The sequence below is a fragment of the Mus musculus genome, chromosome 13 (assembly GCF_000001635.26).
Source record: "Mus musculus strain C57BL/6J chromosome 13, GRCm38.p6 C57BL/6J".
NCBI lineage: Eukaryota > Metazoa > Chordata > Mammalia > Rodentia > Muridae > Mus > Mus musculus.
This window is the reverse complement of record NC_000079.6, coordinates 65,933,631-65,950,570: the sequence shown is the minus strand read 5'-3', so window position 1 is coordinate 65,950,570 and position 16,940 is coordinate 65,933,631. Positions and strand designations below refer to the sequence as shown.

At 36.1% G+C, this 16,940-nt stretch overlaps 1 long non-coding RNA gene and 1 pseudogene across 2 annotated transcripts; one reads left to right on the top strand and one right to left on the bottom strand.

The window, feature by feature from the left end:
• The first annotated feature begins 52 nt into the window (after positions 1–52).
• On the top strand, positions 53–14,911 carry Gm32476. Of its 2 annotated transcripts, none has more exons than XR_003950554.1 (3): positions 53–294; positions 14,452–14,492; positions 14,845–14,911. It is a non-coding gene; the product is annotated as a predicted gene, 32476 (long non-coding RNA). The 2 variants fall into 2 exon arrangements; XR_873608.2 differs by having other exon boundaries at positions 193–294; positions 14,452–14,557; positions 14,845–14,901.
• Positions 2,030–6,517, bottom strand: Vmn2r-ps100 (vomeronasal 2, receptor, pseudogene 100; annotated as a pseudogene).
• Positions 14,912–16,940: the final 2,029 nt, after the last annotated feature.

Here is a 16,940-nt window from a genome sequence, read left to right as displayed (position 1 = left end):
CGGAAGATCCCGCCTCTTTGTCTGACTGGCATGTCTGCCTTGAGACCTTGATTGGCCAGTGAGTCTTACCCCTCCTCAATGTTAATGTGTGCTTCCTGTCGAAGGCTGGAGCTTTTCCAGATCTCCGGAGCCCTTTTCAGCTCATTAGCATTTGTGCTTGCCCTGGGGGAAGAATCCACCATTCCGGCTCAGGCAATCAGCTGCCAGCTCCTCCCCTCTGTGAGCAATGATCCTGCCTTCAGACCTTGCCTGAACATTCCTCATAGCACTTGCCTTCTTTTTCCTGAAATCAAGGTGAGTAGCTTCAATATCCCATTACTCTAGCTGCATTGTAGGTATCAATCTGACCCAGGAATGGAAGGGTGCCCAGGCTATTAACATTAAAAAGGAATTTTAGAAAACAGGAGGCTTTTTTAAATATATGTAGATTGCCAAGAGAAACTATAGCCTAGATTAAAGATGGATCTGAACATCTCAAAAGATCAAGAATAAGAAAGGGTTTCTCACCTCAAAAGGTATAATTAAGAAATAACCCCACAGTAAGCAGGGTTAGAATTAGGATTAGGCGATTACAGGGTTATGGTAAGGATTAGGATAAGGGTTGTTAGGATTAGGGTTAGGGTGGTTAGGAAATTAAGGGTTGAGGTTTAAGATAGGGTAAGAGACTGAGGGTAAGTCCCAGGGTTAGGCTCAGGGTTAGGGCTAAGGTGGCCACCATTATTCTTGATGGTTCTACTGAGTCAATAGTATCCCTGTTACACAAAGAAGAAATATCATGGTTAGGACTAGGCTCAGCGTTAAGGCAATGGATTTGCTGTGCTATGTGAAATCAGCTTCTATCTTTTCTCTCATCTGCCTCCCTAGTCCTCTTTTTCATAATATCATCATCTATTTTCCTGCCCCCAGGAAAGTGGAAAGTAGGTTATCCAAGATTCTGGAACTTCCTGATGGGAAATGTCTTTACTTTACCTGGGGCCCAATTCACATAGAACAGAAAACCACTACTGCATTGGTTGTTCTAAGTTTCACTTGGGGATCCTCCTAAGATGAAAGCAATCATGGAACTTGGTGCTCTTCTTTGATAATGATATCATAAATATAGCATAGGCCATGTGTTTAGTTAATATAACCATGTGGTTCAAGACAAAATGGTGGACAACATGATTCTTGATGGGACAACTGAAGCAGTAGTATCCCGATTATACAAAAAAGAAATAATAGGCCTACTATATCTTAATGTTTTGTTTTGTTCTTATTCTTATAGATTCTATCTTGCATACTTAATGGCTTCTCAAATGAACCTAAAAGTTTTTCCATCCATGTAATTCCAAAACTAGCATCCTAACATAGGAAGCAAAGACTTTGATATTCACAAAACCGAACAGATAATCAAAGAATAAGTTTTAAAAGCCATTCAGACTGATGCCAACATACAACATTTATGCTACCCTCTTCTGGGCCTCACTGTCAGTTATTTACACAGCTAATTTTCCTACGAAATAAAATGCCCTTCAGTATTCTTTTGCTCTAGACACGTCTGATTTACTTTCTACCCAAACAAAAAGTATGCTTACTAAAGATCTGTATGTGAAGTTTTCACATGACAATCAAAATTATGAAAAAGGAATCTCAGACAAGCAGTAAATGCAACTTTATGGTTTATTAATATTTGCTTTTTATAAATATACACATATACACATGGTTTAGAATATACACATGGTGTGTCATTCACATCATGTAATTAATACCAAAGAAATTTTAAGTAAAGTAAACTGGTTAAATAGGCCAAAGTTAATTTTATTCATAATAAACTAAACTTAAAAATTAATATAAAAAATATATTTAATCAATAAATCTCCAAAGGTAAAATAAATTTGAAATGATAATATTGGTCTAAATCTTTCTTTGAATAGTTAACGTGAGAATATATATTTAAATTTTAATGTCTACTTTTAAGGACATGATATATGTAAGCCTAGAGATCAGGTCAGGGAAATGCAACCTAAAGCCATCCCCAATGGATGTTCATAAGAAATGACACAGCTCTTTGGAGGCAGTGGGTTTTCTCTAAGTTGGTATATTTATCATGTGGACAGATCATACACTGTTCCATATCTGCTGGTGAACAACAATAAACCTGTATAAGATATCATAGTTATGCAGTTAATAATTGTGAATTTGTATTATTCAGAGGATATATCAATAAATATTTTGATGTTGAGCATCTATTCCATTCCTTATTGCTGTAGGAACCATGAACCTAAGATTGCTGTCAATTGAACTATGATTTATAGTGGAAGAAAAAAAACATCATAGAGAATGGACAAAAAATATTTAGTAAACAAAAAAGAAAATATTATGAAAATTAATATGCATACTCTCAGATTATTATCTCCTCAAACCATAAATTCACTATTCACAGAAAAGGGTAGTTTGCAGACATCATTGTTGGTGCCAGTTGTTGCAACGCATTGTGTACTTTGTTGCTTTGTGGATTGTGCCTATGTTTTTATTTACATGTAGGAGCTAGAACATTTAATTTCTCATGCAAATACAGTTTGCATAAAGGAATATTTTCATTCTTGAAACTGTATGCCTCATAGACATATGTATGTCCCTCTCATTGGGGTACAATCTCTTTCTTCCCAGCTATACATTCCAAGCTGTAGGTCACAAAGGCTATTGAAATTCACATTCATCCCTCTTTCCTTAGGTTGGCTGTGATTGATGATAAGCACTGTCCCATCTCTTGTTACATTCTGGAAATCTTCACTCTTGTTCTAAGTCTTTCACAGGAAATTCTTAATCCTTTAAACCATCTAAGCTCTTAAAATATATTTCATTAAACAACAACTGCTACCCTGAACATCTGGTCTTTGTCAGGTACTAAGCTGGGTACTGGAGAAAAAGATTATGGACTGATCATGTAGTCAAGTTGTTTTGTATAAAGGATCAAAGAAAAATAAATGTATGCATAGATTATACCTAAAATTTTTGTTTAAAAATTTGTTACATGTATATATCCCCCTAAACATTTTCTATGTAACATAAAATCAGTAACCATCATATTGTGAGAGAAATACATTGTTTGAAGAAGGTATTGCAGGCTATTTGCTGGGTCCAAAAGCAGTTGATATTATTTAACTGATTAAGTTCTGAAACATGAAGATTTTAGGTCTTCAATTTTCATCTAGACCATATATTTCTTGTTTGGAAAGAGAACACATTCAAATTTAGCAATTTTTCTTCTGCATGCAAGCATGTACCTGTTTCATTGGAAACCTCATTTTCTGGGCACTGAACACAATCAAAGCAGCAGTCTGCTGTTTCTTCCTGATGAATTTTCCTGAATCCAGCAGTACATGCCACACTACACATGGAGAAGGGAACCTGAGGAAATGCATAAATTGTATATGTTTGCGTGTGTGAATGTAGTTCATGTATACATCATATGCATAATGACCCTTAGATTGATATATGGGACATTAACAGATATGGCTATAAATATTCCTCTGATAATCAGTATTACTTAACAATTTCAGGCACATTATTATTTGTATTACCCTGCAGTGCACTGAATGTCACAATATTTAATACACCATGTAATATTAGATATGTAATATTTAGGTTGAAGCAATTTAAAATTTTTCCTTCCTAAACTGATTAATCCAAAGGAATGTTTATGTGGCATCAGTTCTCTAATGATTTACAAATAAAAAATAACAATACTGAGGTTTGTAGAGAAATAAGGTAGGATAGATCCAGAAAGATTTGTTTGATGAATATGAACAAAATATGCTATATAAGACTCTCATAAAATTAAGGAAGCTTTCCTAAGTTTAAAAGAAGACCTTGAACCCCCTATACCTTCCTCCGTTTCCCCTGGTTTTTATGAGGGAACTCCCCTATCTACTCACCCACTCATGCCTCACCACCCTAGCATTCCCCTATTCTGGGACATTGAGTCTCCACAGGATCATGGTCCTCCCCTCCCTCTGATGTCAGATAAGGCAATCCTCTAAAGAAGAGGGGAAACATGGAAGCAAGATAACATTTGAAATGTAAATAAATAAAGTAACCAATTAAAAAATACACAAATAAAGACAGGAAACCTTAAATCTGGAGATTTCTGTTAATGAATACATCCTATACTTAATTAGGCTATAAATATGTCACCCAGAATCAGAAAATTCCATGGTGTGTGTGTATACAAAATTTATATATATATAATATATGTAATAAACATATTCCTATAGTGTGGGATGAATAGGCATGTGGATACAATTGAACATGGAATCAAGAGACCTTTTTCCCTATGACCATTTTTACATAAAGTTGTGAGTTATGAAATGTTTGTGCTTGTAATTGAGGATAGTCTTTTGTAAGACTAGCAATTGGTCTCAACCACACAGCTATTACTTCACTGCCTCATATTTTAAAATTTAGGTATCATGAAAAATATATAATTGGAGAATACCCACTGATGTTCCTCCTGTGGCCCACTCCAGGTCTTCAGATATAAGAAGTTGTTGGGTCTGTGGGAAACAAGGAAAATGGCTTCCTATTTTCACTTTTAATCCAAGGCCTTGTCGAAAATTCCAAATGATACAAATGTCATACTCTACACAATGATATTCCTTATGATTCATGTTCACCAGTTCTCCATCAGGGTTAGTAAATACCTGGGCTTTCAGCAAGGAAACCGTCTAAAATAAATTCATGATTACATATGCATATTAATAAGGGGAAGACAAAATTGAGAATTTCCTCTAATTTTCTTAGTCTTTCAGAAAAGACAGCTCTATGAAGTAACCCTGTATAATAAAATACAATATACCTTTTTGATAATTGAAAATTTATATACTTCATATTAATGTTTGATGGTAAAATGTGCTAGAAAAAATGATTACCAGATAACAAGTAACATGGTGTGTGAGTGTGTGCACATGTTTGTCAAAAATACTTTTTAAAAAATGAAGCCATGTATGTGCAAATGAAGGAGAATTCTGAATGTGTGTGAAGATAAAGAAAGAATGGTTGTGGGTCTTTCATGAATAGACAGTAAACGTAAATGAGATAAACATAAACTTAATAAAATGTACAGTCTTAATCATTTATGGTTTTGTAAGTAATTGTTAAGTTCAACGAGTAACTATTTGTACTGCACATGTACTGAACCCTGAGAAACTTTTCTTTTTTGTTTTGTTTTTTGTTGTTGTTTGTTTGTTTTTTGTTTTTTTGAGACAGGGTTTCTCTGTGTAGCCCTCGCTGTCCTGGAACTCGCTTTGTAGACCAGGCTGGCCTCAATCTCAGAGATCCTCCTGCCTCTGCCTCCCAAGTGCTGTGATTAAAGGAATGTGCCACCACTATTTGGCTGAGAAATTATGCATTAAAAATATTCTAGTCTAGTCATCCTTTAAGGCTTTTATGATAAAACTCTTGGTTCCTATTTTAAATTTTGAACTTATTTATGGAAATCTTGAGACACGTTTTCACAAAACTCACTGCTATCATAAAAAATGTTTTGGCTCCTATTAAATGTTATTTTGTGCACGATATTCATTCATGTAAATGGTTAATTAGAGAGTTTTTCAGTGTAGAAATCTTTCCACTGACAGAATAACCTTTAACAAATGTACACTTGTTTCTCTGGGTCCATTTAAAAAGATCACACTGTTATATATATAAGCATAATGAAAAGTAAGAAACTTTACCTGCTGACAGTCAGTGAATAATCCTTTGGGTTCTGCTATTTTCTGAGACTCTACTTGTTGAAGCATGAGTTCATGGTAGGTGTGGACCACAACATACACAGCTTTATACAGACTGTAACCTTCTTCACTTAGGGCCATGTCACATTTGTGCAATGCTGTCCATTCCGATGTGCTGTTGAATGTAAAATGATCCATTTTATTGCTGTTCTTAGAGACTGAACAATTAAAATAATTCCACTCCAGTATAGACTCAGAAATGTTTACTGGTATTTGTTGGTTTTCATTGTTTGCAAAAAAATTCCTAAATTTAGCAATCTCACCTTTGTGGTGTGCAAAAGTGACAGTCCCATGAAGAAATCAAGGTTGAAATCTCTTTTAATTGTGATGACATCCCATTGTGAGGTTGTGATCCAAATTCTGTGTGCAAATAAATATTCCCATCTTCTAAAGCTGACTTCTAGAGTTGAGTTCATTTCACCATAAATGATAACAACTTTTGCTGATGATGTCATAATTTGCTTATCATATGTCTTAGCCCTTGTCACGTGTATGTGCATGTTTTCTGGGATCACATTCACAAAAGCTAAACAGATCCCATGTCTTTGCATTTCTTCTGTTGAGTCTGAGAGAAACTGAATACCCTGGTCATCATCTAAGATGACCAGTCCTATCCAAGTCCATCTAAAATGAAGCATCAAGGAGACCATGCCATGGGACAAACGTGTGTCCTTGGTGGCTACCTGATGGACATAGGGGGATAGGTCATGGTCACTTAGGTTAGGATTAAATGTTCCAAAGAAAACCTAAAGGATATAGAAGAGATGATAAAACATCTATTGAGGAATATGATTGTTAGGATGTTTGGACTTATATACAAGTAACATTACTCATCTTTCAGAACTCCTATCAAAGATAGTAAGATTATACTATAAATATTCCATTTTTTAAAATATTTTTTATTATGTATTTTCCTCAATTACATTTCCAATGCTATCCCAAAAGTCTCCCATACCCTCCCCCCCCCAACTCCCCTACCCACCCATTCCCACTTTTTGGCCCTGGCATTCCCCTGTACTGTGGCATATACAGTTTGCAAGTCCAATGGGCCTCTCTTTCCAGTGATGGCCGACTAGGCCATCTTTTGATACATATGCAGCTAGAGTCAAGAGCTCCGGGGTACTGGTTAGTTCATAATGTTATAAATATCATTCCTATTAGATTGTTGACTATCTCTGATACATCCCACTGTTCTCAAAAATAGTTTGCCTTGTACATCTATGATCTATTTACTTAATTCTTTATTTTATATTATATAAATAATATATATCTATTTAAAAATATGTGTGTGTGCACGTGAGAGTGTATGTATGTGTGTTTCTGAGTGTGTAGCAATATACTCATCACTCATAAATGCACGCTGTTCAAGTTTTCTTGTAGGCAAATATAAATGGAATTTAAATGTTGTTAACTCATCCAGTGTCACACATTCTTAAATATGGTGTCCTAGAATAAATTGACAGTTTTACAGCTGTTTTCCATGATGGTCCTGTAAGATATATGTTTCAATCATCCTCTAATTCACAGATATAATTAAAAACCAAATGATTTTTTTCTTCTAAATATATCTTACCCAGAATCCCAATTTATCCTCACACAGGCCATCCATGAAGGAGAATAGCAAAGACGTGTTGGGTAAATGATAAGAATTCTTGTTGATCTCATCAGTAGCAAAAAACATTACCAGAGAAAACTCGTATCTTCTCAATGATATTCTAAAACAAGGCATAATGATGATTAAGAACGATGTTTGAAACAAAATTCCAATTGCAGTAAAGTTTGTAATATGAGAAATGCTAAATTTCTGTCTAAATGTCTTGAAATAAACCTCATATGTTAGCAATCTTTAGATGTGAATACAATTTAAGAATTCATAGACATAGGGCACTATGATATGATAAATATTTTATTCATGAAAGTTAATAAGGATTGTTTTATCTCTGAATGCCATCCTTGAACTAGATTACAGTCCTATTGAGAAAGACTGCTATAAAATAACCTTGAATTTGTATTTCCACAGATACATAAAAAAGCATGACTTAAACCATATAAAATATATAACAGATTCTCCTTAAAATTTTTTATTATTTAAATGCATTTTATGTATCAAACATCTTAATAATACTGAATATTTTGAGAACCAAATAATACATCAAAATTTTGTTCAACTTTCATATTCCTGTCCTTTTATACTTTAAAAATAATCATTAATGCATATTTAATAATATCCATACCTGATGATCCTATGTCTACTTTTGAGTACTGCCTGCCTCTGCCTCCCGAGTGCTGGGATTAAAGGTGTGAGCCACCACGTCTGGCCTTAATGTCACTTTTTATTTTGAGATGATGATTATCTAAATTTTTCATTCCATGTTAAATTTGAGAAACTTTCAGATATTGTCCAATTGTTATGCTCATTTTTTTCATAATTTTTGTTGATGTAATTGAGATTTAAGCTGTACATTCAGATTATTTTATACTGGTATATTCCTTGTCCTTTCAGTGTATCATGGCTATCAATTATTTGTATTCATTTTTTTTCTAGCAGTTTGCTAAAGTTGCTGTCACTTGTAAGTATATATTTTTGGGGAAGATTGATTATTTTACAACGTTTAAATGCTGTAGATAACATACAATATGTAGTAGAGAAAGTAACAAATACAGCTCCTGGGCCCTCTGTGCCAACCAAAGCTGCCCTGAGCAGACTGCTATGTCATGTGGACCTCCACTCTCCCATCACCTCTCCTCAAACCTAGTCAGACTCCTGAACCATAAGGTACCGAAACATACAGCCTAATGATATCCATCAGAATCCTGTCACGCCAGGAAAATTGAAGTTCACCCTCTTCCCAATATCTGCTACAACAAGAACATCTAGGGATTAAAAGCATCCAGTTTGCTAAAGGCCCTCAAAAGAACAAAATCAACAAAAGCCTTGGCAATAAACAAATCTACCCCACTACAGCAAGCTCAGATAACCTAGCAAAACTGAAATACAAGAAAATTACCTTAACTACTATCTTACAATAATCATAGAGGCCTTATAATAGGAAATTATAAATTCCTTAAAGAAACACTGGAAATACAATCAAACAATAAAGGTCTTTAAAGAAGAAACAAATAATTACTTAAAGACATACAGGAAAATAGAATTAAACAGGTAAAGGAAACAAATAAAACTGGGCAAGACCTGGAAGTCAAAATAGAAGCAATAAAGAAGACACAAACTGAAGAAATTCTGGAGGCAGAAAACTAAGGGAAGACAACAAGATCAACAGATGCAACAAGCATGTACAGAATAATGGAGATGGAAGAGAGACAGTCAGGCATAAATATACAATACAAGTAATTAATACATCAGTCAAAAATGTTAAATATAAAAAACTCCTAGCATAAAACATCCAGGAAATCTGGGATTCCACCAAAGGCCATCAAAGAGCAACAGAAATAAAAGAATGTTAAGACTCTGTAATAGTTTGTATAGGCTGGGCCCAGGGTGTGGCAGTATTAGAAGGTGTCTCCCAGTTGGAGTAGGTGTGTCCCTGTGGGTGTGGGCTTTATGACCCTTATTCTGACTGTCTAGAAGCCAGTATTCTGCTAGCAGCCTTCAGAGGAAGATGTAAATCTCTCAGCTCCTTCTGCACCATGCCTGCCTGGATGCTGTCATGTTCCTTCCTTGAAAATACTGAACTGAACCTCTGAAACTAAGAATTGCCTTGGTCATGGTGTTTGATCACAGCAATGAACCCTAACTAAGACAAGACTCCAAGCTCCAAGGACCAGAACATATTCCCAAAATAATCATAGAAGAAAAGTACCCAACCTAAAGAAAGAGATTCCTAGAAATGTGTGAGAAGCCTCTAGAATACCAATTAGACTGGAACAGAAAAGAAACCCATCCTAATACATAATTATCAAAATACAAAACCTAAAAATCAAAGAAAGAATATTAAAAGTAGCATGGGTAAAATGCCAAGTAACATACATAGGCAGATATATCAGAATTACATCTGACTTGTCAGCATAGACTGTCAAAGTTAGAAGGGCCTGAGCAGATAGCCTGCAACCTCTAAAAAACATAGGTGCCTACATACACTACTATGCCCAGAAAAACTCACAATCAACTTACATGGCAGAAAGAAGACATTTCAATAAAAATCCAAAATCAAACAATATCTGTTCATAAATTCTACTCTACAGAAAATAGGAGAAGGAAAGCTCCAAACAAAGAAACATAACTACATCCAAGAAAACACAGGAAATAAGCAATCCCATACCAGCAAAAGCAAAGAAAGCACTGACAAATACATAAACACACACACACACACTAAACCACCAATGACAAAATAATGGAAAATTACAATCACTGGTCATTAATATCTCTCAACAACAGTGGACTCAATTCCCAATTAAAAAGACATAGGCTAAGAGAATGGATGGAAAAAGAGGATGCATTATCCTTTTGTATACAAGAAACATTCCTCAGGAAGACAATAGACATTTCCTCAGAGTAAAGTGCTAGAAAAAAAGTTATCTGAGCAAATGAATGCAATAAGAAAGGTGGGGGTAGTCATTCTTATACCAAACAAACAAAAAACAAAAATAAACACTTTCAAGCAAAATTAATCAAAAGAGACAGGGAAGGACACTTCATACTCATCAAAGGAAAAATCTACCAAGATGATATCTGAATTATGAACATCTGTACCCCGAAGACAAGGGCACTCAACAACTATAAAAGAAAGACTGCTAGAATGTAAACAGCACATCAAATCCCACACATTAATTGTAGGGTATTTCAAGACCTGACTAGCATCAAAAGACAGCACATCCAGACAAAACCATAATCACAGAAATAATGAAACTAAAAGGCTCTGTGAATCAAAAATACCTAATAGACATGTACAGAAAATTCACCAAAACCCAAGAGGATATACTTTCTTTTCAGCACCTGAGGGATGCTTCTCCAAACTGATCATATAATCAGTCACAAAGCAAATCTTGAAGGTACAAGAAAATTGAAATAATGCCTTGTATCTAATCAGACCACCATGGATTTAAGTTGGACGTCAACAACAGGAACACTGTAAAGCCTACACACTCATGGAAATTGAACAAGTCTCCATTCAGTGATCTCTGGGGCATGGAAGGGGGGGCAGAGAGAGAGAGAGAGAGAGAGAGAGAGAGAGAGAGAGAGAGAGAGGGAGAGAGGGAGAAAGGGAGGGAGGGAGGGAAGGAGGGAGGGAGGGAGGAAGGAAGGAAGGAAGGAAGGAAGGAAGGAAGGAAGGAAGGAAGGAAGGAAGGAAGGAAGGAAGGAAGGAAAAACACTTTATGGAATCCAATGAAAATGAAGGTACAATATATCCAGTTTTATGAGACACAATGAAAACAGTGCAAAGAGGAATGTTCATAGCACTAAATGCCCCCATAAAGAAATTTTAAATGCTGAAACCAGCAATTGAAAAGTACACCTGAAATCTCTAGAAAAAAAAGGTGCAAGAATATCAACAAGGAGTAGGAGGAAGAAAATAATGAAAATCAAGGCTGAAATAAATCAGCTCATAACAAAGAAAACAATATAACAAATCAAGAAAGCTAAGAGCTGATTCTTTGAGAAAACCAACAAGATAGACAAACCCTAGCCAAAATAAGCAAAGGACAGAGAAACAGAATCTAAATAAACAAAGTCAGTAATGATGAGAAAGACAAAACAAGTCACATTGAGGAAGTTCAAAGAATCATTAGGTCTTACTCCAAAAGCCTATACTCCACAAAATTGTAAAATCCTAATGAAATGGGTGATTTTCTATCCAAATACCAATTGGAAAGTTAAATCAGGGACAGGTAAACTATTTAAACATCTCTATAGCCCCTAAAGAAATAGAAGCATGTATTGAATGTCTCCTAACCAATAAATCCCAATAGAGAGATTGTTTTAATGGAGAATTCTACCAGACTTTCAAAGAAGAGCTAAAGCCAATACTCTTCAAACTATTCCATGAAATAGAAACAAAAGGAGCACTGCCAAACTCATGCTATGAGGCCACAGCCACTCTGATACCTAAACCACAGAAAGACTCAACAGAAAGAAAACTTTAGATTGATTTCCCTTATTAACATTGATTCAAAATACTCAATAAAACACCTGCAAACCGAATCCAGGAATACATCAAAGATGTCATCGCTCAAGATCAATTCGGCTTCCTCAAAGAGATGCTTAGAAATTTCATATATTGAAATCCACCAATGTAATCTACCATATAAACAAACTTAAAGAAAAAACTCACATGATTTTTCTCATTAGTTGCTGAAAAGGCCTGGGATTAAATCCATCGCCTCTTCATTTTAAAGGTACTAGAGAATTCATGGATACAGGGTACATACATAAACATAATCACAGTAACATACAGTAAGCCAATAGATAAAAATCAAACTAAATGGAGAATTTCAAACATTTCCTCTCCATTTAGGTATAAGGAACAAGACTAACCTTCCCACTCTATCCCTATCTATCTTTTGAAAATATCACTTAAAATTCTAGCCAGAAAAATAAGACAAGTAAAGAAGATCAAAGAACCAGCTCTTGGTTTGATTGATTCTTTGTTCAGTTCTTTTAGTTTCTACTTGATTGATTTCAGCCCTGAGTTTGATTATTTCCTGCTGTCTACTCTTTTTGAGTGAATTTGCTTCCTTTTGTTCTAGAGCTTTCAGGTGTGCTGGCAAGCTGCTAGTGTATGCTCTCTCCCCTTTCTTTTTGGAGGCACTCAGAGCTATGAGTTTTCCTTTTAGGACTGCGTTTATTGTGTCCCATAAATTTGGGTGTACCCATTTTCATTAAACTCTAAAAAGTGATTAATTCATTTCATTATTTCAGTCATAATGGTGTACAAAGTTCATGCCAGCGTTTGAAAAGCAGAGGCAGGCTCTTACAGGATTGAGGCCTACAAAGTGTCTTCAAGACAGCCAGGGCTGTTTACACTAAGTAACCATGTATGAAAAGAATAAAAATAAATTTAAGAAAGAAAAATACTATTATGAATTAGGTTCAGGAATGGGAATAAATTCATAAATTTTTATGTTGTAAGAAAGCATTTGGTAGGTATTTTACTTAGACAGTCAGTACCCCTTAAATATTTAATACTATTTTAAGTTGTTTACCTTCTGTTTCATAGAACTCTGAACAGTAGAATTGTGATTGTTGTTTGCCTTACATGTCCAATGCCCTGAGTTTGATACCTTGCACAGCAAAAGAAAGAGAGATTGTGATTATTGAAATTGTCAGAGAAAATGGCAAGGGTTTGATCTAGATCATGCAGCCTCAATCTGAATCCTTGCTCTGCCACTTTCTGCAACAGGAACATGCATGGGCATTTGCCGTTCTTGCCTCTTTCCTTTCTGCAAGAGGAATGGCAAGAATCAGTGACTTTCAGCTTATGTCTACTTAAGGACAACACGGAAAAAGGTTCAGAGCCTTGCACCTAGTGAGACTAGACAATTGTCTAACAGTTAATTCATGAAGTGGCTCAATTGTTCCTGAGTAAGGTTTTTGTTTTTGTTTTGTTACACCCAAGAATATTCTCTGAAATCAGAACTTTTTACCAGCTTAAAATGTTCTTATATTTTAGATTCTTAGATTTAGGATCTGTATTTTTATATTTTGGAACATCAGGAGGAGTGTTAGTAATAATATTATTATAAAATAATATTAGCCTAATAATCCTTATAAACACTCTCTGGTTATTCTAAGTCATTAATTATCCTTATGAAATAATATTTATTTTCATCTCCATAAATGTAATAAACATGCTACAGAACTTGTTAGTAACAGCTAAAGGTGAAAGAAAAATTCCCTTTGTATATAGATTTTTGGTTTTTTTGTGGACTACTTTTTGAAGTATGTCTAATTATTACAGTAGTATGACAGTTTAAGAGCTTAGAAATCAGCCAGGCATGGTGTCGAACACCTTTAATCCCAGTATTCAGGATGCAGAGTCAGGTGGATTTCTGAGTTCGAGGCCAGCCTGGTCTACAAAGTGAGTTCCCAGACAGCCAGGGCTATACAGAGAAACCCTGTCTCAAAAAACAAAAACAAAAACAAAACAAAACAAAAACAAAAAACAAAAAGACCTTGGAAATCAAACTGACCGGAGTTAAATTCCAATTTGGGCATTCACCAGCTGTGGGACTTAAATTACTAATCTGTAAAAGGTGGGGCTGATAGTAATTTTTCCCCACAGTACCGTGAGAATTAATCTAACCCTTTGTAAACCGTTTGTGTTTTATTATTTATCAGGAACATTGGGTAGTAGTAGCTATTGTAATTATTTCATTTATAAAGTTTGTAGAGTTGTGCAGAATGGAGTTTATCAAACCTAAGTATGTGAAAGTATACATCTTGAAATTGTTAAAATCAGATTTATCTTATAAAATTATAGTTTTAAAAGAATGCAGCTAGAAATTAGAATAGGAAATAATTCCATGGTATTGTTCAAGTGATTTAAAATTCTATCTGATAACTAAAGAAACTGAAATTCATCTATTAAGGTAGCATACAGTCCATAAAATATTCTATATTATGCTAAGATACCATTCTCCTTAAATGTGATTTCTAAAGTTAACTAAATCTGTTTTTAATGAGAAAATTTATCTGGGTTTGAATATTCTTTTTTTTTCCTTTTAGGCAATATGTCAGTATTGAGTGAATCCAGACATCATAGCTCGGTAAGGCATAGTGATATTGATTGCTTCTTTGTCTCAGGAGGTATAAGAACTGGCAGATCTCAAAGGTCTGTATTCTTGTTTAAGAAAATTGACACACATATAAATGTGTGTGTGTGTGTATCTGAATTGATAACAATGTATTCTTTAGAAAATATTTTGATATTTCTCAGTCAAATCTATCCCTTTGTTCAAATTGCCTGGAGTCCATTATCACAGGTGTTGGGAAATTAGAAACTTGCTATTTGGTGTAAGTTGCAATATACCGGGAAGAGTATCTTAAATTGAGTAATCTGTTATCTCATATAGATGAGGGATTCTGAATATTTTCCATATCTTTTTGTTGTTTGTTAAGGGGAAATTTCTGGTATCCTGTGTCTTCAGACTTTGTTCTTCTGTTCAAGTAACTCTCTTCCCTTCATGTAGGTAAACATAGTAACTTTTGGGTTGTGATAATTTTGTATCATTGAGTTGAATCATCTGGGCAGTCTTTTTTTTAATGAAATTTCAGGCTTATGTATGTACTACTTACTAGTATTAGAAGCATTTGTTTAGAATTTTTCTTTAGTTTTTTCTTGTCAGATTGAAAGAACCTAGAGGGGAAACCCCCCACTCAATTACCGAATCAGAGTGCACCCAAGGAACACGAGAGACCGTCTTGATGCAAACACACAAAGTAGTTTAATGACTGAGCTCTGAGCCAACCTGTATCTCACAGAGGAGACAGAGGTTGTTGACCACGAGGCTCGAAAGCTAGGGGGTTTTATAGAAACGGGTCTGGCGCTGGGGGAGGAATTGGCACCGTTTCACACGATTGGTTCATTTAAACACCAGCAGAATGATTACACACCAGAAAAAGATTACGTGCAGGTCGGTGAGTCAGGAATTCTGAGGGCCAGGTGCTTATCTAAGTCAGCAGAACATCTGGTTAACTTTTAACCAAGGTAGACAGGGTGGGAGATAGGGAGGCGCCTGGCCAATCCCCACATTCTTGTATATCTTCTCTATCTTTATGGCTAGCCAGTTCCTAGGATGACTTTACAGCCTTTGTTCTTTGCTCTAGGCCCAAAAAGCCTTCCTAACTAGCAAGCTGCTTGAGTCATGGATCTTGAATATTAATTTTCTTTCACCTAGAAGTAGAGATAAGGATTTGTTTGATTCCCTAACAAAAGCTCCTTCCTCTTTCTACACAGGTAACCTAGCAACTTTTTACATGACAAAGCCTTGCCTGCCTACCTGCTCTCAGATCAGCCTGGAAATCAAGCCCCGAGGAGCCTTTGTCAGATTTAAACACACAAATACCACTCCTGGTGTCCTGTCTTTTGGAATGTCAGCCTTGATTCCCATGGGCAGGCTTCATGCTCACTGTGATTTATGCCTAGCCCTGACCTGGGAGAACTTTCACAGATGGGATGCTGTGTTTCTCTCATGAGTTTAGAACACCCAGGGCTTGAAATCAGACAATGCCCTGGCTTCGATTTAAAAAGCCTTTTAAAAAAATGGAGTCTGACTCTCAGTTCCCCCTGTTCCACCGAAATGCCCTGTCATTCACACAGACAGCTGTGGTGGACTGTGCTTCTCAGACCCTTGGTGGGTGAAAAACAGTCGATGTTGCCTGCTGCTGTAAGACCCCAACTCATTGTGTTTCTTAGACCCCTAGAAACAAAGCCCAGGATGGAGTTCTTTGTTCTTTTGCCATCAGCCCTAAAGAAAGGTGACCCATTGTGTAAGGGACCAAGAACATTTACACAACTTCCCCAGTCTTTGTGATCTATCCTTCCCCTCACTTTCGGGGAGAGATGAGCTGTAATTCACCATCCCCATATTTATGATGCTTATCCTATCCTTCCCTCACTTTATGGTTCATTCTTTAAAAACCTCCACTGCAACTGCTGGGAGTCTATCTCCTCTGCCCCTTGTGGGTTACGAGCTCAGTCTCAGCATGCTGATACTATTTGAATAAACGTCATGCAATATTGCATCAAGAACTGTTTTTCTCGAGGTATTGGAGAGTCGGCTCATCCTGGGTCTTGAGCGAGGGTCTCCCCTGAAATGGCTGTCTTTCACTACCATCAGCACAGGTGGATATTGGGTGCCATATCAGTGCCCAGGTGAGGCCAGGAGCTGTCATTTCTAGTTTTTATGGCCAGCTTCCCTCAGCAGAGGGGCACGGTAAGTGGCTTCAGGGCCTAACTGTTCTGTTGGAACCCACCATTGGCATCCGTCTTAGGTCAGGAGCCATCAGCTCTGGGGTGTGTGCACTTAGTTGGCCTCTCTCAGGATGGCACACAGTGAGTCTGCAGACAGAGTTCCTCACAAACATTATGGAGCAGACTCTTAAAGAGACAGGCACTGAGGTGGGCACTGGCACCTAACTGTCTTCTGTCAGAATGTTAGATGTGAGATATTAAAATCCAGTTCACAGGGAATGGAGACCCAGACCTGCCCCTC